The sequence below is a fragment of the Equus asinus genome, chromosome 21 (genome assembly GCF_041296235.1).
Source record: "Equus asinus isolate D_3611 breed Donkey chromosome 21, EquAss-T2T_v2, whole genome shotgun sequence".
NCBI classification, from domain to species: Eukaryota; Metazoa; Chordata; class Mammalia; order Perissodactyla; family Equidae; genus Equus; species Equus asinus.
The window spans coordinates 42,191,480-42,218,862 of NC_091810.1; the positions used below are offsets into that span (position 1 = coordinate 42,191,480).

The 27,383-nt window shown below is 37.9% G+C and overlaps 1 protein-coding gene across 46 annotated transcripts in view; it reads right to left on the reverse strand.

Moving 5' to 3' along the window:
* Positions 1–27,383, reverse strand: part of SLMAP (sarcolemma associated protein) — a 159,551-nt gene that overhangs the window by 93,224 nt on the left and 38,944 nt on the right. The window lies entirely within an intron of this gene.

The window sequence follows — 27,383 nt, forward strand, 5'->3', positions numbered from 1 at the left end:
TTGATGAGCAGTGCCATGTCCGCGCCCAGGATTCGAACCAACGAAACACTGGGCCGCCTGCAGCAGAGTGCACGAACTTCGCCACTCAGCCACGGGGCCAGCCCCTATATAAATTCTTATAATCAACCTACCTACCAAAACTGCCTTCCAAGATAGGGCTCCACACTGAGAGAAAGTTGTGGAGTGTGGAACCAAAATTAAGCAGGGCAGGGACAATAGAGACAAGAAAAGAAAAGGTCCAGATAAAAGTGAAGAAGAGGAAGGAAGTGACCATATTTCTGAACACTTTACAAAAGCAACAGAAGAGGGAGCTCTTTGACATTAGAAAAGTTATCCTGAATCACAACCCCTTCTAAAAGTTCAGGAAACAAATTTCACATAAAAATGAGCAACAGGAAAATATCAAGGTTCCATCCCAAACAGTTATTTTAAGAAAAAAGGGACTAAAGAGCAGAATAACATCTCTTCAGATAACGAAAGACAGACCTTGGGAAGAAATAAAAATCATAACATACTATTTCAAAACAAGCTAAAAGACATGAAGAAAATAATTCAAAAAAAAAAAAGAAATATAAATCACAATTATAACACTTTAGGAAAGGTGAAAGACCTCAAAAAAGAAACAGAAATGAAAGGAAAAAAATTTCAGAAACGAAAACTAAATTAGAAGGACACAAGTGACTAAATATAACAAATAATGCATTAAGAGAAATAAAAAGCAAAAAGGAGGAGTTTTGTTTTTTGTTGGGTTTTTTTGCTGAGGAAGATTCACCCTGAGCTAACATCTGTTGCCAATCTTCCTCTTTTTGTATGTGAGCTGCTGCCAGAGCATGGTCACTAACAGAATAGTGGTGTAGGTCTGTGCCCAGGAACCGAACTTGGGCCACTGAACTGGAGCATGCTGAACTTAACCACTAGGCAACAGGGGATGGCCCAGGAAATTTTTAAAAATCAAAAATAAATGAAATAAGTTACATCAGCAAAATAGTGAAGTAGGCAGCACCAAGCTCCCATCACTCTTCAGAAAACTGAAAAACAAGCAGAAACCTTTAGAATCAACTTTGTTAGAACTCTGGAAAACAAAGTTTTACAGCAACCAAGTAAACACTGAATCAAGAAAAAGGCAACTTAAAAATGGTAGGAAATCTTTGTGGCATTACTTACTCTTGTCCCATCCCCTTCCCCAGTACAAGAGAAATCTTGAAGACATCGTCCTGCATTCCCAGTACCTGGTTCCAGAGAGAGCAGAACACATCCAAATTGCAAATAACTGTGCTTATCTCTTCTAACCTGTCTGGGACTACCTGAGGACTGACCCAAGGCTCTCATCTCTGTTTAGCCTAACTGGGACCCCACCCAAGCTGGAAAAGCAGTGGCTGGTTGAAAAAGTGGGATTTAACCCAAGTGGTTCAACGTAAGAAAGTCAATCAATGTAAATACCACATTAATAGAAAGAAGGGGGGGGAACCACACAATAATCTCAATTAATGTAGAAGAGGCATTTGACAAAATCCAACACCCTTTCATGATAAAAACACTCAGAAAGCTACAATTAGAAGGGAACTTCCTCAACATAATAAAGTACATTTATGAAAAACCCACAGCTAACATAATACTCAATGGTGCAAGATCAAAGGCTTTCTTCCTAAGATCAGGAACATGACAAGGAAGACTGTTTTCACCACTGCTATGCAGTACAGCACTGAAAATTCTAGCCGGACACAAGAAAAGGAAATAAAAGGCATCTTATTGGAAAGGAAGACGTAAACTAAGTCTATTCACAGATAACATGATTTTATATATGGAAAATCCCACAGAACCCACAAGAAACCTACTAGAGCTAATAAATGAATTCAGCAAAGTTGGAGCTGGCAAAGATAAACACACAAAAATCAGCTGTGTTTCTACACATGAGCAATGAACAATCTAAAAAGGAAATGAAGAAAGCAATTCCATGTACAACAGCATCTAAATAAAATACCTAGGAATAAATTTAACCAAAGAGGTAAAAGACTTGTATACTGAAAACTACAGAATATTGCTGAAAGAAATTAAAGAAGACTTAAATAAATAGAAAGACATCCTATGTTCATGGATTGGAAAACTTAATATTGTTAAAGTATCAATATTAACCAAAGTGATCTACAGATTTAATGCAATCCCTATCAAAATTCCAACAGCTCTTTTTGCAGAAATGCAAAGTTGGTCCTCAAATTCATACAGAATTTCAAGGGAGTCTGAATAGGCAAAACAATCTTGAAAAAAAAAACCCAGCAAATTTGGAGGATCCACAATTCCTGAATTCAAAACTTACTACAAAGCTACAGTAATCCAAACAGTGTGGTACAGGCATAAGGACAGACATAAAAGGAACAGAATTAAGAGTCTAGAAATAAACCCATACATCTAGAGCCAAATGAATTTTGACAAAGGTGCCAAGACCTTCCAATAGGAAAAAAAACAGTCTCTTCAACAAATGGTACTGAGACAACTGGATAACCACACGCAAAAGAATGAAGTTGGACCCTTACCTCATCCCATATACAAAAATTAACACAAAATGCATCAAAGACCTAAATATAAGAGCTAAAACCACAAAATTCTTTTCAGCCATTATGTCTTCCAATATTTTTTCCTGCCCCTTTCTTTCTCTCTTCTCCTTCTAGGATTTCCATAATGTGTGTTGATGCACATGATGGTGTCACATAGGTCCCTTAGGTATTGTTCATTTTTCCTCATCTTTTTTCTTTCTGGTTCTCAGAAAGGGTAATTTCAATTACCCTATCTTCAAGTTTTTTGATTCCTTCTTCTGCCTGCTCAAATCTGCCACTGAACCTTCCAGTGAATTTTTATTTCAGCTATTGTAATTCTTACAATTTCTCTCTCCCTATTGATATTCCCCACTTGTTCACACATTGTTCTCCTGATTTCCTTTAGTTCTTTGTCCATGATTTCCTTCAGCATTCTGAGCATATTTAAAACAGTTAATTTAAAGTCTTTGTCTAATAAGTCCACTGTCTGAGCTTCCTCAGGGATGGTTTCTGTCAATTTCTTTTCTTCCTGGGTATGGGCCACAAGGTCCTATATCTTTGTTTTGTAATTTTTTGTTGAGAATTGGATATCTTGAATATTGTAATGTGGTAACTCTATAAATCAGGCTCTGTCTTCTCCCTGAGGATTGTTGTTATTTGATGAAGGCTGTCATCGTCCGTTTAGTGACCTTTCCAAACTATTTTTTGCAAAGACTATATTCCTTGTCACGTCATCATTGAAGTCTCTATTCTGTTATCTCCATGGTCAGCTAGTGACCTGACAGAGATTTCCTTAAATGCCGGGCTCCAATAAGAAAAAGAAGGGGAGGGGTTGTCTCTTTAAATCCCCTTGGCAGATGCCAGGGAAGCCACTTTAGCCCATGAGGTTTGAAACAATGGCCAGCCTCTGTGCCGGACCCTTGGCAATCAAAACACACAACCCCAATTTTTGAAGGACAAGTAAGTCCACCAGGAACCATGGGCCACCATCCCACAGCTGACTGCTGCAGGTCTGGGGGACAAAACATGGTAGCCACTATGCAAAACACTGAAATTCTTGTAAATCTACTAGCCTCTTTCTTCATTAAGCACTCGCCTGGAGGCTGTAAGTGTTTGATTAGACTCCAGAGTTCCAAAATAATTGCTTCAAATAGTTGAGGCTAGCTTAACAGTTGTCTTGGTGAAGAAACCAATTTTTGGACTTCCATCTCCACCATTTTCCTTGATGTCACTCCCACTAGCCTCGTTTCGACCTACAAATCTTTTCTTGGGCCAAACTAAACAAGTCCTTAATCTATAAGAATAGCCACCATTTATTGACTACCTGCTATGTGCAGGCACTACTGATCCTCACAACAATCCTACCAAGTAGATATTACCATCTCAATTTTATAGATTAAGAAACTGAGCCTCAGGTATATTAAGTAGATTGCCATGGTCTCATAGCTATTGCAGATTTGGCACTGCTATTCCTTCAAAACCTCTACACTGCCTTCCTCCTCTCCTACTTAGACTTTTAAACGCTTTCCGGTCTTTGAGTCCAAACTTACAAAATCCTACTTTGTTTATGCAGTATTCTTGAAGCAATTAGAATAGGAAGAGCCAGTTCCAACTCTAATTCTACCATTAAGGCAAATCATTCATTCTACAACACTTACTGGGCAACTGTCTGGGCAAGATTGCACATCCATACAATCAAATGCAGGGCAACTCTACACTGAGAATAAATTAAGAGAGTATGAATTAAGTACCAAAATTCTGAAAGGCTGGTGAAAAATACAGTTAGGAACAGTCAGTTGCTAAGGAAGACTTATAAGTGAGGGTGGTGATTTGAATGAAAGGCAAGGAGAAGAAGGAGGTGAAGGAGGAGGTGAAGGAGGAAGAGGTATTGCAGTACATTTATATATAGTTACGGCCCAGCTCCAGAGGGTAACAAAAACCAAAGAAAGAAAGAAGTGGGGAAATGCATGATAGAGTGAAGCTATAAGAGAGGGCTTTGTGCACTGGACTAAGGAGTTGTGATTTCTTAAGAGAGAAGCCACTACTAAAGAATTTGATGAAAATATTATTTTAGGGAGATTATTCTAACAGCTCTGATAATCTAGCAGCTGTATGTAGGATGAATTGCAGTGGGAGTCACTAGAAATATGGAAATCCATGACTTGTACCTTTTTGCCACCAACGATTTACAGTCATGTACCACAAAATGACGTTTTAGTCAAGAACAAACTGCATATACGACGGTGGTCCATAAGATTTAGTACTGTATAGCCTAGATTAGTACCATCGAGGTTTGTGTACGTACACTCTATGATGTTCACCCAATGACAAAATCACCTAATGACACATCTCTCAGAACATATCCCCATAGTTAAGCAAAGCATGACTGTAGTTATTTCTTAGAGTACACCAAACTCTTTATATGCATGTTACATATGCATTTATCTGCTTATATAATCTTCCTGGCTTCCTGACTAGCAAAGCACCACGTGTTTCAGAGGCTGGAATTTTTAAGTTGTGCCACTGAAAGAGGAAATACAAAGATTTATTCATATGCTATACGAAAACACACAGAAATGTGGTAAAGCGTTCTCACCAAAATGAAATCTCACATATAAACTCAAATGAACTTATCAACATACCACCCAAAGGTCTTGCACGTGTTACGAATTTGCCGGGATTTTTTCCATCTCCCAGTGACATTCCAGACACATTTACTGTACAGTAATTTTTTCTTGCAGAGACAGCTCACAAGAAAAAAGGGAAAGAAAAAGTATTTCTCTCTCTCTCTACATCAGAATAGAGATAAGATTATGAAGGACAGAAGTAGAGAAGGTGGGAAGGAGAAATTTTTAAAAATTTAATGAGAACATTATAAAACATACAAAATGCAGCTAGAATGATTACATCCTTCTTAAATATGCAATCAAATTGTGACAATCCTTCACCGAGAATTGAGGACACAGTAAATTAGATTTCTGAAGCTCAGCAAGATACAAAATAAACATATCATCAAAACATTACAGTTCTGAGAAGTAAGGCTATTGAAAGCCTACATCAAACTCTAATTCGGAGGGGCTGGCCCCGTGGCTCAGTGGTTAAGTTTGTGCGTTCTGCCGCAAAGGCCCAGGGTTTCGCTGGTTCAGATCCTGGGCACGGACATGGCACCGCTCGTCAGGCCATGCTGGGGTGGCGTCCCACATGCCACAACTAGAAGGACCAACAACTAAAATATACAACTACGTATTGGGGGGATTTGGGGAGAAAAAGCAGAAGGAAAAAAAGAAAAGATTGGTAACAGTTGTTAGCTCAAGTGCCAATCTTAAAAAAAACCCTCTAATTTGGAGGAGATTAACCTATTTCCCATATCCCAAAACTGTTGTGGTGACAAGCAAATCCTGATTCTTTTCTCCTCTGATGGAACATCAATCACTGCAAGATGCATTCAACTTTGTCTTTGAGGTTCCTACTCAGGTAACTGGTATTAAAGAACAAATACTGATCCGAAACTGAACCCATTAGACCCCAAGAGGTCTCTAATTACCTCAAAGAACGTCAAAATTTTAATTCCAATATTTAAAATATGTATTTGTAAAAATGCCACGTATTCTAGCACATTAAGGATAAAACAAGGTGATATTGTCATATTTTAAATACACAATGCTCTGACTATAATTTATAGTCATTATTTTCCTCATAAAATGTTAGCTTAGGGGGCCGGCCCCGTGGCTGAGCGGTTAAGTTTGCGTACTCCACTTCGGCGGCCCAGAGTTTCGCAGGTTCGGATCCTGGGTGCAGACACGGCACTGCTCATCAAGCCATGCTGAGGCAGCGTCCCACATGCCACAACTAGAAGGACCCACAACTAAAAATACACAACTATGTACCAGGGGGCTTTGGGGAGAAAAAGGAAAAATAAAATCTTTAAAAAAATAAAAATAAAAATAAAATAAAATGTTAGCTTAAATCATCCTGAGATCAGCTGAAACAACAACAAAATAATTGCACCACTACTCTTTATCTCTGATAGGCAAAAAACCTCACCCATAGAATAATAGCCTTGTTTGCCACAAAAGGAAATCATAGTGATCACATTTGTGGGAAATATAGAACAAGGTGACTATTTTTAAAGGATGTAGCCTTGCATACTGTTTAATAATGCACATGATAGGCTCAATCTAGGGACAGTTGATATTGATTTATATAGTCACTAAGAGGTAGGGGAGAGGGAAAAGCTAAAAAAAAATCACATCGAAGATCAGCAAAATTGGCAAAACACAGGAATCTAGATAGTACTTAGAAAAAAAAAAAAACACCCACACATAAAAACAATTTATTTGGCAAAGAAATTCAATGGAAATGTTGAAAGATGCAAATAGTACATCTGCCTAAAAAAGGAACATTCATAGCTTTTCCAAATGCTTATTAAAGTGGGCAGCCCCCATGGCTGAGTGGTTAAGTTTGCGTGCTCCCCTTCAGCGGCCCAGGGTTTTGCAGGTTCAAATCCTAGGCGCGGACATGGCACCACTCATCACACCATGCTGAGGTGGTATCCCACATGCCACAACTGGAAGGACCCACAACTAAAAATACACAACTATGTACTGGGGTGGTTTGGGGAGAAAAAGGAAAAAAAATCTAAAAAAAAAATGCTTATTAAAGGTAGTGAAAATAATCATGATGGCCTTTTCCATTCTTTAGGCACAACTACTCAGGTTAGCATATAATTTTAATGTTTAGAACACCTTGGTCTTTACTCATGTCTCTCCATTTTTAGTGATAGTTAATTCAAGAGATTTATCTCCTCAATGCTTTGACAATTCACACATCCATAGGTGAGTTCTTTAAAAATTGTAATAATTCTACTTCGAAAGAGAAAAAGAAATAAAGTCACTAACTGAGGATTATATATAAATAGAAATAATAACAATGCAATTTATGAAACAATTATTTTGACTGAGTTGGGAAATGACTATCGGGACCAAAGAAAATAAACCCCTTACACAGTTAAGTATAGTGCAAAGAATCCCATTTTTCTGCCATCACATGATTCAGATGTTCAAACACAGTCTATCCCCAATATCCCTCATGATCTCAGAATGGGTAGATGATGCCCTCAGTTAAGAGTCACTAATTCTTTTCTATTTTGAACTGAAATTTAATAATAGAAAGTATCACATTCAAATTCTACCTCCATTTATGGTTTAAACAGAAGGCCTTAAACATTCTTCCCTAGGAAACTTTTTAAGGGGCAAAGTCAAGTTTTCTTTTAAAAGGGTCATTGATTTTTTTTTTTTACTACCATAAAAGGTAACATCACCTATATTTGGAATTCAGCTATACAGAAATTTTAACCACTGAGTAATGCCAAACAAAAAAGAATTCATTGTTCAATAGTGTCAAAAGGATACCACATAATATACAAAAATCACAAGTTTTTGAGTGCTTATCATGTGCTTAGATAAACTACTTTCCATGCATTCTTTCACTTAATCTTTACAGCAATCCTATGAGGTATATGTTTTATTATTCCTAAACTACAGATAAAGAAATTGGGACTAAAAGAGGTTAAGTAAAATGCCAAGGGGCCTCCCAAGCTAGTAATGAGGAGAGATGCACATTTCAAGCTTTTTTAGCTCAACCACTCTGCTGTGCTACTTATGTTTGACTGGCAATTTCATATCCACAATCTCTAATATTTCTCCCAACCACTCTGTGAAATAGGAATGATTTTGTTCATTTTACAGATCAGCAAATTGAGGCTGACATTTAAGCTCAGTGACCTATCTACAGTCACAATGGAGAAAATAATAAAATAGCAATTCAGCCTTATGATGCCAAGTCATCAGGAAAGATAAACTTTTTTGGGGGGGTTGAGGAAGATTTGCCCTGAGCTAACATCTGTTGCCAATCTTTCTCTTTTTTTTGCTTCAGAAAGATTACCCCTAAGCTAATGTCTGTGTCAGTCTTCCTCTATTTTGTATATGGGTCACTGCCACAGCATGGCTGAAAAGTGGTGTAGGTCCACGCCTGGCATCTGAACCTACGAACCCAGGCCACCAAAGCGGAGCACGCCGAACTCAACCACTTTGCCACAGGGCTGGCCCGCAGGAAAAGTAAACTTTTAAAATTTCTTTCAAAAATGCATTCACTACCTGCTGCCACCTACCTGACACACAATCCTAATAAATTTGAGTTTCCCAGCTTCTGCGTCCACGGCAGATTAAAAGAAAACAAGCATTCGCTTATCCCGGGGACTATGCCAGGCACTTTACACACATTACCTCATCTAAACTTCAGAATACTATGAAGTAAGCAGTATCTCACGTGAACAGATTGAGTCAGGACTTAAACCATATGCCCAACGATTGCACAGAAATTAAGAATGGCAAATAAGGTCTACTAGACTCCTCATGGCTGTGGCAAATTCCTTGAAGATCAGGATCAGTGATATCCCTAGCCCTTAACAAAATGTCTGCTGAATAAGCACCAAACAAATATTCTAAATAAATACTTCATGAGTATAATATTTACAACCCAGACTCATTCCATCATTTACCCATCACTTCCTGAGCACCTCTGGACAGGAATTCAGCCATCAGTTACTAAAAACAGAACGCATAATTGACTACCAGAAGCCACTTAGAGCAAATGCAAAAAAGTGGCAATAACAAATACTATCAGTAATAATAAGTAATAGCAATCCAATCCAATATGTTACAAATTCCTATGAATTCTGATTCAGAACAATCTCTCCATTACACACTGCCTTTCCCTTCCCATTACTTTTCTTCTAACCCAGCCCCATAACCGTTGTCAAGATGATGGCTATGATTCCACACTCTCTCCACCCTTCACACTGATGCTAGAGTTATTTCCTAAAATACAAACCTGATTACATTGCTTCCCTTTATACAAAGGCAGCTTCTGCTGCCTTCAAAATCAAATCTGAGAGCTGCAAAAACTTCAAAAATCTTTCAAAATGAACCCAATCACCCTATCTACCCTGATCTTCCACTCTTCCTAAAAGTACTATCCATTGCACCCTTACTTAACTACTAGCAATTCCCTTCCAAGCCCTAAGCCTCTGTGTGTATGCTTACACTGTTCTTGGACCCGAAAAGCCCTTGCTTCCACCTACCCACACTCTGTACTTGTTAAAAATCTCCTTTTGTTTCTGAAGCCAAGTTTTAACATCTTAACAAATAAGATTTCTCTCTCAGATAACATTTCTCATTAAATAAACACCTAAATCAGTGACTCAAGGCTTTATTCCAAGTTAAGCAGCTAACTCGCAAACCTCTGTATCCAAATCACACTTTCAACAGCACTATAATCCCATCTTTTCTAATCTATAACATTCATTCCCTGTCAGAAAGTTCCAATAGGCAAAAGTCACAAATGATTTTTTTAAATGTAAAATGAATAAATGAAATAATTGATACTCTAGAATGGAAGCTATCAAATTTTGATTTAACACAGGATGGCCCAACGCATTATATTCAAATAAGTCTATGCTTGATAGTCTAGCGGTTAAGATTCAGCACTCCCACCGCTGGGGCTTGGGTCTGCTTCTCAGTCAAGGAATCACATCATGCATTTATTGGTTGTCACACCGTGGCTGCTGCGTGTTGCTGTTATGCTGAAAGCTTTGCCACCGGTGTTTCAAATATTCAGCAGGGTCACCCTTGGTGGACAGGTTTCAGCGGAGCTTCCACACTAGACAGACTAGGAAGAAGGACGTGGACACCCATTTTCGAAAAAATTGGGCACGAAAACAGCAGTGAAGCATTGTCTGATATAGCACCAAAAATGAGAGGATGACACAAAAAAGACCAGGCAGGGTTTCACTCTGCTGTACACAGGGTCACTAGGAGTTGGAATCGACTCAACAGCACTAACAACAAAACAATATGCTGTATGGAACACAGCATACATTATACGTATGAATTCTAGCTCTATCACCTTCTAACTTACTGTGTGACCTATACCATGTTACTTAACCTCTCGAAGCATCTCTTTAGTTTTAAAGGGCTATTTATAAATCCCTATTTATAAATTGGGGATAATACCAGTACCTACCTCAGAGTGTTTGTTGTAAAAGTTAAATTATGTTAAGCACGTAAAGTATTTAGCACATTATTTGTACATAGTAACTGCTAAACAAATGGAAGATATTATGACTAAATTCACAGAATATGCATAAATATGTAATCACTTTGACTTTCTTCAGTCAGGGAACCAATGCAAGACTTTATTGGTTAAGGTACTTAAAAATAAGTCCTTTGCCAATTAATTATTTAAACAGTAAACAGCTGATAGAGATATAAATAGATCAGTAACAGCTGAACTCTTACACACACAGGTGTTAAAAATAGTATGCTGTTGCCCCCATTACACGTGAATATTACCATAAATAACCACAACCTGTACACAGAAGAAAAGCAACTAAGCCTTTGTCTCACAGCATAGACTGAAAACCTTTTATGAAAAATATGAAAAACATATCACAATATGGGTCAGCAAATTCCCTAATCAAAGTTAAATCAAAAGGAAATTATACTCTCAGGCATGTGTAAATATACTTAGAATATATTATATAGATTAGCAATCTACAGCTCATTTAACAGTGTGACCCAGTTTATGAATAAATTAAGCCAAGTGATATTTAGCAAATGTCGTAATTCTAAACCAGAGCACTACTGTACTCCTGCCCCTGAGTGACAGAGCTGGAAACCCAGTAAAATCATGGAATAATGCAAACAGACGGTTATAACTCACTCATTTCAAAACTTAAAATGCTACTTGGGACACCCTATAAACTATTAAGGTGGGAGTAGAAGTTTTCCCATTATACCTTCCTATATTTTTCAATTTTCTGTTTAAAAAAAAGAGAGAGAGAGACGTTGAGAAGAGGTGAATAAGCACCTAACTCTAAAACTTGAGAAACCTAAAAGCTCAAAAGATGAGCAATGAACGAAGTGGTCAATATCAACTTGGCAAAGATTAAGACTAGTGACACTTGGCTCCAGCAAGAACGTAGAGAAACGGCACTCTCATATACTGGGCATCAGAATGCAAACTGCTACAACTTTTTTGGAAAATTATTCAGCAATGCCTTTTAAAATTTTAAATGCTTATAATACTCTGAGTAATTCCACATCTAGGAATCTAACCTATAGAAACAATAAAATACACACAAGTACAATGGCAAATGCATAAGCATGTCCACTGAAGGAAGGTTAATAGAAGTTTAAAACTGGAAACAACTAATGCCCACCCAAACTGTATTATGCTCATTAGATGAAATATCAGACATTACAATCACAATATAACAATGATCAAAAATAATGAGATAGAGTTTTAATTTCAGCACTGAAATTAAAATATATCAAGATATACAGTGATACTTTTTACAAAAAGAATGATATATGCTAACACACCATTAGACAAAAGTCTGAAAGAAAGTATACAAACTGTTCACAGCGTTTATCTCCACAAAAAGAAATCTTAAAGAGTTAAACTTTAAAATTAAGAAAGATATAAAACTTTATTCAATAAGCCTAACAAATCTCCAATTCTGGGTTATGATTATTTAGTGAAAGAGAATGGAAGGAAGATAAAAAGAAGAAAACAAAACAAAACAAAACAGGGAAACAAATATAACTACACAATGAGGGAAAAACACATAAAAACAGAATTTGCCAGAAAGAAAAGAGGTAAACATCAAGGAAGATCAAAGAGGAAAGTTCAATAAATTCAAAAGGGTTAATAAGCTAGTCATCACTTGGCACAACTGAAGAGCAGACTTCAGGAGTAAAATCACTGACTTTTGACATATACTTAAGAATTTTCACAGTTCACTTCGTCTTTGTTCTTTCAGATTACAGGACTCAATTCTGAATGAAATAGTTTCTGCAACCCACGAGAGACCATCACCTGGGGGTAATTCAAACCAAAGGACCTGGTATAACTGTGGTCTTCAGGATCTCTGCCCTTCAAATAAAACAATGCTGTAAAACTGAAAAAGCATTATATTAACCTTTTACACGACACAGCACACACTGAAAATGATAATATTTGTAATACCACAAGATTTCCTGACCGACTGGATGTACCATATGAAAGAAAGGAGTCAAGAAGGATACCAAATTTTTTTACCCAATCAATCTTCCAAGGATGTAGCTGCCTCTACGTGACCTGGGAGGGCTGAAGATGGGAAGTCTTTTTTATTGAGGTTGGGGGAGGTGTTAGGAGTTCAGCTTTGGACATATTAAATTTGAGGTGTCTGTTAGATATCAGTTGGAAATGTCAGAAAGACAACTGGATATGAGTCTACAGTTCAGGAAAGAAGTCTGGGCTTGAGATAAAAATTTGGTTGTCATCAGCATATACAAAGAATTTAAAGTCCAGAGACAGGATGAAATCACCATGGTAGTTAGTATAGACAGACAAGAAGAGTAAGGACAGAACCTGGGAGCATCCAAGGTTTACACTTCAGCGAGATGAAGACCAAGCAAAGGAAACTGGCCAGTGAAATATGAGGAGAATCAAGGGAAAGTGGTATGTCCTAGAAGCCAAGTGAATGATGTTTCCCAAGAACAAGGGAGAGATCAACTATGTCAAATGATGCTGAAAGATCAAGTAAGGTAAGAAATAAGAACTTGCCACTGGAAAAGCAAACTGGAAGCCACTGAAGACCTGGACAAGACCCGTGTGGATGTAGCAGAGAATGAAAGCCTGACCAGAATGATTTAAGAGAAAATGGACAGAGGAGTGGGTCAGCATAAAGATGGAGTGAGCTGTTTCTTTAGTCTCTCCCCACTGGGTTACAACCAAACGGACATTCAATAACCAAGAGAGGATTCCCTACAAAGCACACTAGGACGGCTGAGAGATCCACACAGCTATACAGCTAAAGGAGGAGGTACTGGATCCCCAGGAATCAGTGAAAGGAGGTGAGAAGATCCCCTCTACCTCCTCAGAGGCAACAATCTTGCTCTCCGGTCCTCACACAGCAGCCAGCATATGACTGTGACATGAGGCAGGGGAGCAGGCAGACTTGTGGGCAAACACTTTTGCTTTCGGCACTGTAGCCCAGCCCAAGGGAATGCTCCACATCAAGTGGTGTGGTTCAGCCACAACATGGGTGCCCCCACCAAGCACTGCAGCCCAAGCAAACTGCCAGTGAGCACAGAGCAGGCCCCAAAAGCATGAGAAAGAAAACGCAGCTCCCTCCCCACCTAGCAAACCAGGTTGGCCTGTCCCCAGCCAAGGCAGTGGATCCACACCAGAGCACCTGCACAAGTGTGTGTGACCTGCAAAGCAGCTGTGGTCAGTGGGCAAATGCAGAGGAGCTGATGGCAGAGCAGCCCTATAGGCACAACAGCCAGCAGATGTGGCAGGTTGAGAAAACACAGCTCCTGGCCCCCAAGTGGTGGGAGGTGGAACCTGTGATCTGGTACTACTACTATGAGCCAGAAAAGAATCACTTCAAACACCATGAAGAACTATGTTAACACTCTAGAGCAGAAGGAAAATGACAAGTCTCCAGAAACCAATCCTGAAGACACAGGTATTTACAATCTAAATGACAGAGAATTCAAAATAGTTATTATAAGGAAACTTAATGAGTTACAAGAAAACAGAAAGTTCAATGAATTCAGGAATAAAATTACTGAGAAGGAATTCTTCACAAAAGAGATTGAATCTCTAAAGAAAAGAACCAAACAAATTCTGAAGATGAAGAAAACAATGAATGAGATTAAAAAAACAATCTAGAAACCCTAAAAAACAGAGCTGACAGAATTAGTAATTTAGAGAACAGAAATATAGAAATGCTTCAGGTGGAGGAGGGGAGAGAACTAAGACTTAAAAAAAATGAAGAAATTCTTTGAGAAATATTCAACTCAATTAGGAAATACAACATAAGGATTATGGATATTCCAGAGGGAGAAGAGAGGGAGAAAAGGAGCAGAGAGCTTGTTCAAAGAAATAATAGCTGAGAACTTCCCAAACCTGGGGAAGAAACTGGACTTACAAGTATATAAAGAAAATACAACTCCTAACTACATCAATGCAAAAAGACCTTCTCAAAGTCATATGACAAGAACTGGCAAAAGTCAATGACAAACAAAAAATATTAAGGATAGCAAGGCAGAAGAGAATAATCCACAAAGGAACCCCTATCAGGCTTTCGGTGGATTTCTTGGCAGAAACTTTGCAGACTAGGAGAGACTGGAATAATATATTCCAAACACTGAAAGAAAAACTTTCACCCAAGAATACTCTATCCAGTGAAACTATTCTTCAGATGTGATGGAGAAATAAAAACTTTCCCAGATAAACAAAAGCAGAGGGAGTTCATCACCACTAGACCTCCCTTACAAGAAATGATGAATACCTGAAACAAAAATGCAAAGGTTTACAAAGTTTTGAGCAAGGAGATAAAGAGAGAGACAAAACCAGAAAATTGCAGCTCTCTCTCAGAACAGGTTAGCAAACAATTATAACATAAAAAATAAAGGGAAGCAAGCATCAAAAATAACTATAAACCCTTTATTTTAATCACAAACTCACAAAACAGAATAAATTGTGACAACAATAACTTAGGGAAGAGTAAAGGGATGGAACCTGCTTATGCTAGTGGAGATAACAGGCTACCAGAAAATGGACTATCTGATCTATGAGATCTTTTATACATACCTCATGGTAACCACTAAACAAAAAATCAAAGCAGAGACACAAATCATAAATAAAGAGAAAACTGAGAAAAACATCACAGAAAACCACCAAACTGAAATGGCAGTCAGAAATATAGGGAAGAGAAAAAATGGAAATCTAGAACTAGAAAGCAAGACACAAAATGGCAGTATTAAGCCCTCATATATCAATAATCACACTAAATGTAAATACACTGAATTCTCCAATCAAAAGACACAGAGCAGGTGGATGGATTTTTTAAAAAAGACCTAACAATATGCTACCTCCAGGAAACACATCTCAGATACAAGGACAAACACAGGCTCAGAGTGAAGTGATGGAAGACGATACTCCATGCAAATGGTAAGTAAAAAAAGCAGGTGTAGCCATACTTATATCAGACAAAGCAGACTTCAAGCTAAAAGAGGCAGTGAGAAACAAAGAGGGACAGTATATAATGATAAAAGGGACAAAACACCAAGAGGACATCACACTTCTGAACATATATGCACCTAACACAGAAGCACCAAAGTAAATAAAACAACTATTAACAGACTTAAAGGGAGAAATTAACAGCAACACAATAATAGTAGGGACCGCTACACCTCACTTACATCAAAGGATACATCATCCAGACAGAAAGTCAACAAGGAAATAGCAGGCTTAAATGAAAAAGTAGACCAGATGGAGTTATTTGATATATATAGAACATTCCATCCAAAACCAGGAGAACACACACTCTTCTCAAGTCCACAAGAAACACTCAAAGATAGACCATATGTTGGGAAACAAGGCAAGCATCAATAAATTTAAGAAGACTGAAATCATACCAAGCATATTTTCAAACCACAATGCAATGAAACTAGAAATCAATGGAAATAAAAAGGCAGGGAAAGTTACAAATATGTGGAAACTAAACAATATGCTACTGACCAACCAATGCATCAATGAAGAAATCAAAGGAGAAGTCAAAAAATACCTGAAGACAATGTGGGTCTGGCCCAGTGGCATAGTGGTTAAGTTCATACACCCCACTCCAGTGGCCCAGGGTTCATGGGCTTGGATCTGGGGCATAGACCTAGACACCGCTCATCAAGCCATGCTGTGGCAGTGTTGCAAATACAAAACAGAGGAAGACTGGCACAGATGTTTAGCTCAGCAACAATCTTCCTCAAGTTAAAAGAGGTAGATCGGCAACAGATGTTGGCTCAGGGCCAACCTTCCTCACCCCCCCCCCAAAAAAAAAATACCTGGAGACAAATGAAAATGAAAAAACATCATACCAACTCTTATGGGATGCAACAAAAGCAGTTCTAAGAGGGAAATGCATAGCACTATAGGTCCACCTAAATGAACAAATCTCAAATAAGGAATCTTTTTTTTTATTTAATTGGCACTTGAGCTAACATCTGTTGCCAATCTTCTTTCTTCTTCTTCTTCTTCTTCTTCTTCTTCTTCTTCTTCTTCTCCTTCTCCCCAAAGCCCCCAAGTACATAGCTGTATGTTCCAATTGTGAGTGCCTCTGGATGTGCTATGTGGGACGCCACCTTGGCATGGCCTGATGAGCAGTGCCATGTCCACACCCAAGATCCGAACCGGTGCAACCCAGGGCTGCCGAAGCAGGGGACATGAACTTAACCACTTGGCCACAGGGCCAGCCTCTCAAATAAGGAATCTTAAACTACACCTAACTAGAAAAAGAAGAACAAACAAAGTCCAAAGTCAGCAGAAATAGGGAAATAATAAAAATTAGAGCAGAAATAAATGAAATAGAGACCAAAAGAACAGTCAAAAGGATAAATGAAACTAAAAGCTGGTTCTTTGAGAAGTTAAACAAAATCAACAAACCCTTGGCCAGACTAAGAAAAAAAGAGAGAAGGCTCAAATAAATAAAATTAGAAATGAAAGAGGAAAAATTATAACAGGAGTCACAGAAATACAAAAGATTATAAGAGAATACTATGAAAAACTATATGCCAACAAACTGGATAACCCACAAGAAATGGATAAATTCTTAGACTCATACAGCCTCCCAAAACTGAATCAAGAAGAAACAGAGAATCTGAATAAACCAATAACAAGTAAACAGATTGAAACAGTAATCAAAAACCTCCCAAAAAAACAAAAGTCCAGGACCAGATCACTTCTCTGGAGAATTCTACCAAACATTCAAAGAAGATTTAATATCTATCCTTCTCAAACTATTTCAAAAAACTGAAGAGAGAAGACTTCCTTACTCATTCTATGAAGCCAACATCACCCCGATATCAAAACTAGATATGGACAACACAGAGGGAAAATTACAGGCTAATATCACTGATGAACTGAGAAGCAAAAGTCTGCAACAAAATATTGGCAAACCGAACGCAGTAATACATTGAAAGGATCATACACCATGATTATGGGGGATTTATACCAGGGATGCAGGGATGGTTCAACATCCACAAATCAGATACACCACATTAACAAATGGAGGAATAAAAATCACATAATCATTTCAATAGATGCAGAGAAAGCATTTGAAAATATCCAACACTGATTTATGATAAACAAAAAAACCTCAATAAAATGGGTATAGAAGGAAAGTACCTCAACATAATAAAGGCCATATACAACAAACCCAGAGGCAACATCATATTCAAAGGGGAAAAACTAAGTCATACATCTGAGAAGAGGAACAAGAGAAGGGTGCCCACTCTTGCCACTCCTATTCAACATAGTACTAGAGGTTTTGGCCAATCAATCAGGCAAGAAAGAGAAATAAAAGGTATAGTATTCGGCAATGAAGAAGTGAAACTACCACGGTTTGCAGATGACATGATCCTATATACAGAAAACCCTAAGGAATCCATCAGAAAACTATTAAAAATAATCAATAACTATAGCAAAATGGCAGGGTACAAAGTCAACTTAGAAAAATCAGTTGGATTTCTATACAATAATAACCAATTAGCAGAAAGAGAAGTCAAGAATTCAATCCCATTTAGAGCAACAAAAAGAATTAAATATCTAGGGATAAATTTAGCCAGGAGGTGAAAGACCTATACAATGAAAACTATAAGACATTATTGAAAGAAAGCGAAGATGACATAAAGAAATGGAAAGATATTCCATGCTCATGGATTGGAAGAACAAACATAGTTAAAATGTCCATATTACCTAAAGCAATCTACAGATTCCATGCAATCCAAATCAGAACCCAATGACATTCTTCACAGAAACAGAACAAAGAATCCTAAAATTTAATGGAACAACAAAAGACCCCAAATAGCTAAAGCAATCCTAAAAAAAAGAACAAAGCTGGAGGCTTCACAATCCCTGACTTCAAAATGTACTACAAAGCTATAGTAATCAAAACAGCATGGGACTGGCACAAAAACAGACACACTGATCAGTGGAACACAAATTAAATAAAACCACATATGTATGGACAACTAATCTTTGACAAACGAGCCAAGAACATATAATGGAGAATGGAAAGTCTCTTCAATAAACGGTGTTGGGAAGATTGGACAGCCACAGGTAAAAGAATGAAAGTAGACCATTCTCTTACACCATACCCAACAATTAACTCAAAAGGCATTAAAGACTTGAATGTAAGACCTGAAACCATAAAACTCCTAGATGAAAATACAGGGAGTACATTCTTTGACATGGGTCTTAGCAGCATCTTTTCAAATACCATGTCTACTCAAGGATGGGAAACAAACGAAAAAATAAACAAGTGGGATTACATCAGACTACGGAGCTTCTGCTCCATGTACAAAGGAAACCATGAACAAAATGAAAACACAACCCACCAACTGGGAGAAAATATTTGCAAATCACACATCCGAAAAGGGGTTAATCTCCAAAATATATAAAGAACTCATACAATATAACTCAACAACAAAAAAACAAACAACCTCATCAAAAAATGGGCAGAGGATATGAACATTTTTCTATACATACAGATGGCCAAGAGGCACATGAAAAGATGTTCAACATCACTAATTATCAGGGAAACGCAAATCAAAACTACAGTGAGACATCACCTTACACCTGTTACAGGGGCCATAATTACCAAGACAAAAAATAACAAATGTTGGAGAGGATGTGGAAAAAGAGGAACCCTCATACACTGCTGGTGGGAATGCAAAGTGGTGCAGCCACTATGGAAACTAGTATGGAGATTTCTCAAAAAGTTAAAAATAGAAATACCGTATGACCCAGCTATTCCACTACTGGATATTTATCCAAAGAACTTGAGATCAACAATTCAGAGACTTATGCAACCCTATGTTCACTGAGGCATTATTCAGAATAGCCAATCCATGGAAGCAATCCAAGTGCCCAGTGACTGATGAACGAATCAAGATGATGTGTTATACGTGTGTGTGTGTGCGCGTGTGTATACACACAGAATTGAATACTGCTCAGCCACAAAAAAAAGACAAAATCGTCCCATTTGTAATAACATGGATGGACCTGGAGGGTATTACGTTAAGTGAAATAAGCCAGACAGAGAAAGACAAACACAACATGATTTCACTCATTATGTGGAAGATAAACAAACACATGGATAAAGAGAACAGATTAGTGATAACCAGAGGGGAAAGGGTGGGGGTGGGGTGGGCAAAAGGGGTAAAAGGGCACATATATATGGTGACGGATGAAAATTACACTATTGGTGGTGAGCACAATGCAGTCTATACAGAAACTGATAACTAATGTACACCTGAAATTACACAATATTATAAACCATTATGACCTCAATTAAATAATGGAAAAAATAAGAAAATTTAAAACAAGAAAATGGACAGAGAAAATGAGAAACCACACATCTAGACAAATCTTTTAAGGAGTTTTGCTCTAAAGGGAAGCAAAGAAATGAGCAAGCACAGCAAAGGAAACCATCAACAAAATGAAAAGGCAACCTACTAAATGGAAGAAAATATTTGCAAATTATTTATCTAATAAGGGGTTAATATCCACAATATATAAAGATCTCATACAGCTCAACAGGAAAAAAAGGAAAGTATTCGATTAAAAAATAGGCAAAGGGGAGCCAGCACCGTGGCCAAGTGGTTACGTTCATGCGTTTCGCTTTGGCAGCCCAGGCTTTCACCAGTTTGGATCCTGGGTGTGGACATGGCACCACTCTTCAGGCCATGCTGAGGCGGCATCCCACATAGCACAGTCAGAAAGACCTACAACTAGAATATACAACCATGTACTGGGGGGCTTTGGGGAGATGAAGAAGGGAAAAAAAAAAGGAAGATTAGCAACAAATGTTAGCTCAGGTGCCAATCTTAAAAAAAAAAAAAAGGCGGGCTGGCCCAGCGGCGCAGCGGTTAAGTTCCCACATTCCGCTTCTCGGCAGCCTGGGGTTCGCCGGTTCGGATCCTGGGTGCGGACATGGTACCGCCTGGCACGCCATGCTGTGGTAGGCGTCCCACATATAAAGTAGAGGAAGATGGGCACGGATGTTAGCTCAGGGCCAGGCTTCCTCAGCAAAAAAGAGGACTGGCAGTAGTTAGCTCAGGACTAATCCTCCTCCTCCAAAAAAAAAAAAAAAAAGGCAAAGGATCTGAATAGATATTTTTCCCCAGAAGACATACAGATATACAGATAGCCACAAGTACGTGAAAAGATGCTCAACATCATTAATCATCAGAAGAATGCAAATCAGAGCCACAATGAGATATCACCTCACTCCTGTTAGAATGTCTATTATCAAAAAGATAAGAAATAACCAGTGCTGAAGAGGATGTGGAAGAAAGGCAACCCTTGTGCACTGTTGGTGGGAATGTAAATTGGTGCAACCATTATGAAAAACAGTATGGAGGTTCCTCAAAAAACTAAAAATAGAACTACCATATGATCCGGCAATTCCACTTCTGGGTATTAATCCAAAGAAAATGAAAATACTAACATGGAAACACTAACACTCCCATGTTAACTGCAGCATTATTTACAATAGACGAGATAAGGAAACAGCCTAAATGTCCATCAACAAATTAAAGGATAAATAAAATGTGGTGTATATATAGAGATACACAATGGAATATTATTCAGCCATTAAAAAGAACAAAATCCTGACATTTGTGACAACATGGATGAGCCTTGAGGGCATTATGCTAAGTGAAGTAAGTCAGACAAAGACAAACACCATATGCTCTCCCTTATATGTGGACTCTAGAAAATATATATACATTACAAAAAAACAAACAAAACTAAGCTCATAGATACAGAGAACAGACTTGTGGTTGGCAGAGGTGCAGGGTGGGGGTTAGAGGGGATTAGGTGAATGGAGTAAAAAATACAAACTTCCAAAAAAAAAAAAAACAAACTTCCAGTTATAAAATAAATAAGTCATGGGGATATAACGTACAGCATGGCGACTATAGTTAATAATACCATATTGCATGTTTGAAAGTTGCTATGTAAGTAGATATTGAAAGTTCTCATCACAAGAGAAAAGATTGTAACTGTATGGTAATGGGCATTAACTAGACTTATTGTGGTGATCATTTTGCAATATATACAAATACTGGATCATTATGTTGTACACTTGAAACAAATATAATGTATATCAATTGTACCTCAATAAAAAAATTTTTAATCAAAAATAAAAAAAGAAATGAGCAGTAGCTAGAAGGCAAAATGAGGTCATGATAATTTTTTTTTTAATAAGAGAAAAATCACAGTGTTTCATATATTAACAAGAAATCCAGTAGAAGGGAGGGGCACTTGGCTCAACTCTGAGGATTCAGAAAAGGCTTGGAGAAGGAGCTGTCCCATGCTGAGTAAGAGTTAGTCATGATCAGTGGGGAGAGGACTGAAACAGCAGGAGCAAACAAAGGTAAGAAACAACATCGGGTGGTGGGAAGGCATGTGAAGTACAAGACTGAGAATGACAGGTGAGGCTGAAGAGGTAAGTAAGCAGTCACTAGGCCTTTTAAGATGTATCAAGCGGTACAATCTTTATCATATAGTTGAAAGGGGACTTGCCACTACAGGGTTTAGGCAGGAAGTAGAGATCAAACTGCCATTTCACTCAGGGGGGGAATGGCTTGAGCAGTACTATACTGAAAGCAGGGAGACCAGCTACGAGGCTACTGAAATAAACAAATAATAAGGTCCTAAACAAGGACAATGTAAGAAGTAATGAAAGGGGCTTAGTAACAGAGCCTATGTGCTCAGCGTCGAAGGCGTAGTTTCTAGTGTGGGCTACTAGGCAGATGCTAACACGATTACCTGTATTTAGAAATACTGAGGAGGGGATAGTGAATGATTCACTTCAGTTTGGGGTACACTGCTTTTGGAGTCTCTATAGGACATGCAAGGAAGTAAACATAAGTAGAGAGTGGGTAGAAAACTCAGACCTTAGGGCTCAAGGTATCTGAAAGGCATCAGCATTTGGGTGATTATTAAAATTATTTTAATATATGAGATGATCCAAAAATAACATTTACAGAGAAAACAATGAACTTTTAGGAACACTAACATATAAGGAGAAATTAGCGGAAAAAAGGCTTGAAGGAATTTCAGATAGAACAGTCAGAAAGGTGCAAGAAAAATCAGGAAAAGAAACAAACATCCAAGAGGCCAGAGAAACAGCCATTTCAACCTCTACCAGTGTAAAAAGAGATTTTGTAGTGACCTGAATAAGCTGGCAGAGATCAGAGATCAAGAAAAGTCAAATCACATAACAGTCCGGACTTCGCAATTCTGTTGTATTAATTTTTCAAAATAAGTAGAACCTACAGATCCATCTCTTCCTGAGGTCCTTAAGCAGTCAAGCCAGTCCGAGTGGAAAAGAGTAAAAGGACTAAATACGGTTGTACCACTATCTATAGTAGAAAATTATTTACAGTTTCAGTAGAAGAGTAGTATTTATGGTTGTTCTAGACAAAGAAAACTGGTAATATATTTCTTAATAAAACAAAAATTGTTGTCAATCAGAATAAAATAGGAAATTTTTTACTTTTTATCAATCCTGACTTTTTCTTTTTAAAAGACTGGCACCTGAGCTAACAACTGTTGCCAATCTTCTTTTTTTTTTCCTGCTTTTTCTCCCCAAATCCCCCCAGTACATAGTTGTATATTTTAGTTGTGAGTCCTTCTAGTTGTGGCCTATGGGACACCACCACAGCATCATCTGATGAGCGGTGCCATGTCCGCCTCCAGGATCCAAACCAGCGAAACCCTGGGGCAGGCCCCCATTGCTGACTTCTTGATTGTTACAAACTACCTCACCTATGACTTCACATAAACTCAACTAACAATGGAAAAATCGCACAGCCTTATATAACAGGTATTTAAGCATGGATCAAGTAATAATAATGCTAGTAATTAGGGAGAAATATTACCAATACAACAAAAAATTTATCACAAATAGAATTTTTGATATTGGAAGTAAAAAGATAAGTTGAAAGATACAAGAAGGAAATAAATAAATCAAGGATCAATTTCCGTTTCTTGATTCTAGCTCTACTTTACCACTTTTTGGCAGACAATTTGTCAAACTAAAAAATCACTTACTTTTGGATGGCTGTACTGTACTAACTGGGAGTGACTCACAAGTGTTTGGTCCCACCCATACAGAAGAACTCCACAAAGAGCTTAAAAAAAAACCAACAGAAAACATATTTCAGATGAGTGCCTAAAGCAAAATCAGCAAAGCACAGAAAGGACATGACAGAATTATTTACGCAAAATGGGAAAGTTAATAGTATTTTCTTGGAGTGGGGTGGGGGGAACTCCCAAGGTATGAGTCATTGGATTAAAGAACCACTGGATCCAGGATTTAGCCAGAACCGGAAATGCAGGATTTAGAACACAGCAGAGCAAACACGCAGCTCTCTAGGCCAGAAAGAAAAAAAGCCTAGTTGGGTTAGTGCCGCCAGAGTTTGGGTGAGTCACAGAGATAGAAAGGAAAGCATGACCAGCCTCAACTTTAGCACAGGAGGAAAATGTGCAGCTGTTTTCTTATCTTTTGGTTTATTCCTTCCTTTATTAATTTACTATTAAAGCACTTAATTACATTCAAGGAAGCTAAAATGAAAGTTACTGGGCCAGCCTCCCTGGCCTAGTGGTCAAGTTCCGCACCTTCTGCTTCGACAGCCTGGGTTCAGTTCCAGGGTGTGGACCTACACCACTCTTTTGTCAGTGGGCATGCTGTGGCAGCAGCTCACATACAAAATGAGAAAGACTGGCAGCAGATGTTAGCTCAGGGTAAATTTTCCTCAGCAAAAACATAAAGAGAAAAAAAGAAAGTTACCTCAGAATCCTACTACTCCAAGGATCCGGACAGGCTTGACCACATAGCTTTGCACATGGACTAGACCCACATACAAAGCTAACATCACTACCACAATCTTTCTAGCACTAGACAGTTTGATTTTACCAATTTAATATAACAGCCCATTTGTAAAATATTTATTTCTGCGGTTATTAGCAAAAGTGAATGTTTATTTACTACATATAATCATCCTGAACAAATTGACTGCTTGCTGCTTTGGCCTGTTTATCTACAACAATCTTGATGGCCTTCTTTTATATTGGAAAGGGCATTTTATGTGTTTTATATATATATTCATTTTTATGTCATAATGAATGCAAATGATGTCCCATTTCCATTTTTCTCATTTTTCATGGAACTGAAGTTTTCACTGTTTATTTAGATGCTCACTGATTTTATCTGCCTTTACTTGGTTTTCGGCTCTACGAGTTCCTCATCTACCAATAAATGCTGAAGTGGTTTCCGTCATTACACAGTCATACGGCATATCGTAGAACTTTTCACTTGCCTGCTCCGATTGTTCCATTTTAAATCTTTCATATCATTTAATGGTGCTTCTTCACAAGTACAGTGCTACCATTTATTCTTTAAAAGAAACATTTTTGTGGCTAAGTATTGATATGAAATTTAACGAGTTCCAAGCAATTCTAATCCTAGGTATCCACCCAAGAGAAACGATGGATCCAAAGAACTGCACATAAACTTCCTAGCAGCACTGCTCATAATAACGAAAAGTTGGAAGCAATCCAAATGTCCATCAGCCACTGAATAAATAAGATAAATCAGCAATAAAAATGAATGAACTACTGACACATTCTGCCACATAGACGAACCTCAAAAACATACTGCTAAGTGAAAGAAGCCACTCACAAATGATTGCATTGAGTATGGTTTGGTTATTTGATATTTCTAGAATATGTAAATCTATACAGACAGAAAGCAGATCAAGCGGCTGCCTAAGGCTGAATGTGAGATCAAGGACTGAACTGAATGCAAATGGGCATAAGGGATCTTTTCGGGGTGATGGAAATGTTTTACAGCTGGATTGTGGTGATGGTTGCAAAACCAGAGATTTTCTAAAAGTCATTAACTTCAAGTAAACTCAATTTACATTTACAATGGGGGAATTTTATGGAGTGCAAAGTATAACTCAATAAAGCTATTTTTAAAAAGCCCATGAACAGAGGAAGGATAAAAAGAATACATACATATATACACACACATATTAAATGACCATGAAATATAAAAATTTAAAAGATTCAATTTGTTACTGATAAAAGTAGCAGAAAGTATTTTAAATAATAAATACTTAGTGCTTCCAAGAGTGACATAAGAGAAACATTTTCACAAGCTGGTCATGGGAGTATAAATTAGCACAACCTGGGGGCCAGCCCAGTGGCGTAGCAGTTAAGTTCACACGTTCCGCTTCAGCAGCCCAGGGTTCACTGGGTCGGACCCCAGGTGCAGACCTATGTGCCAGTTGTCAAGCCATGCTGTGGCAGGTGTCTCACATATAAAGTAGAGGAAGATGGGCACAGATGTTAGCTCTGGGCCAGTCTTCCTCAGCAAAAAGAGGAGGATTGGCGGCAGACGTTAGCTCAGGGCTAATCTTCCTCTAAATAAATAAATAAATAAATTAGCACAACCTGTCTTGAAAGTAGTCTGAGGAGGTACATCAAGGGAGCTTTCAAAATGTGCCCTTTGCAGTATGCTCTTTGACACTGGTCTTAGCAGTATTTTCAAATACCATGTCTACTCAGGCAAGGGAAACAAAAGAAAAACTAAACAAATGGGACTACATGAGACTAATAAGCTTCTGCATAGCAAAGGAAACCATCAACAAAATGAAAAGACAACCCACCAACTGGGAGAAAATATTTGCAAATCATATATCCAAAAAGGGATTAACTTCCAAAATATATAAAGAATTCATACAACTCAACAACAAGAAAACAAACAACCTGATCAAAAAATTGGCAGAGGATATGAACAGACATTTTTCCAAAGAAGATACACAGGTGACCAACAGGCACATGAAAAGATGCTCAACATCACGAATCATTAGGGAAATGCAAATCAAAATTACAATGAGATGTCACCTCATGCCCGTCAGAACGGCTATAACTAACAAGACCAGAAATGACAAATGTTGGAGATGTAGAGAAAAGGGAACTCTCATATACAGCTGGTGGGAGTGCAAACTGGTGCAGCCACTATGGAAAACAGTATGGAGATTCCTCAAAAAAATTAAAAATAGAGCTACCATACAATCCAGCTATTCCACTGCTGGGTATTTATCCAAAGAACGTGAAATCAATAATTCAAAAAGATTTATACACCCCTATGTTCACTGCAGTATTATTCACAATAGCCAAGATGTAGAAACAAACCCAACTGCCCATCAATGGATGAACAGATAAAGAAGATGTGGTATATATATACAATAGAATACTACTCAGCCATAAAAAAAGACAAAATTTTGCCATTTGCAAGAACACGGATGGACCTTGAGGATATTATGCTAAGTGAAATAAGTCAGACAGAGAAAGACAAATACTCTATGATTTCACTCATACCTGGAAGATAAACAGGGGGAGGGCGAAAGAGGTAAAGGGGCACATATGTATAGTAACAGATAAAAACTTGACTATTGGTGGTGAACACAATGCAGTCTACACAGAAACTGAAATATAATAATGTACACCTGAAATTTACACAATGTTATAAGTCAATGTGACTTCAATAAAATAATTTTTTAAATACGTCCTTTGATTCACTTCTGAGAATTCAGCCTAAAGAAGTAATAAAAAATATGAATAAAGATATAGGTATAAAGATATGCAGCAAAGCAAAATACACAATAG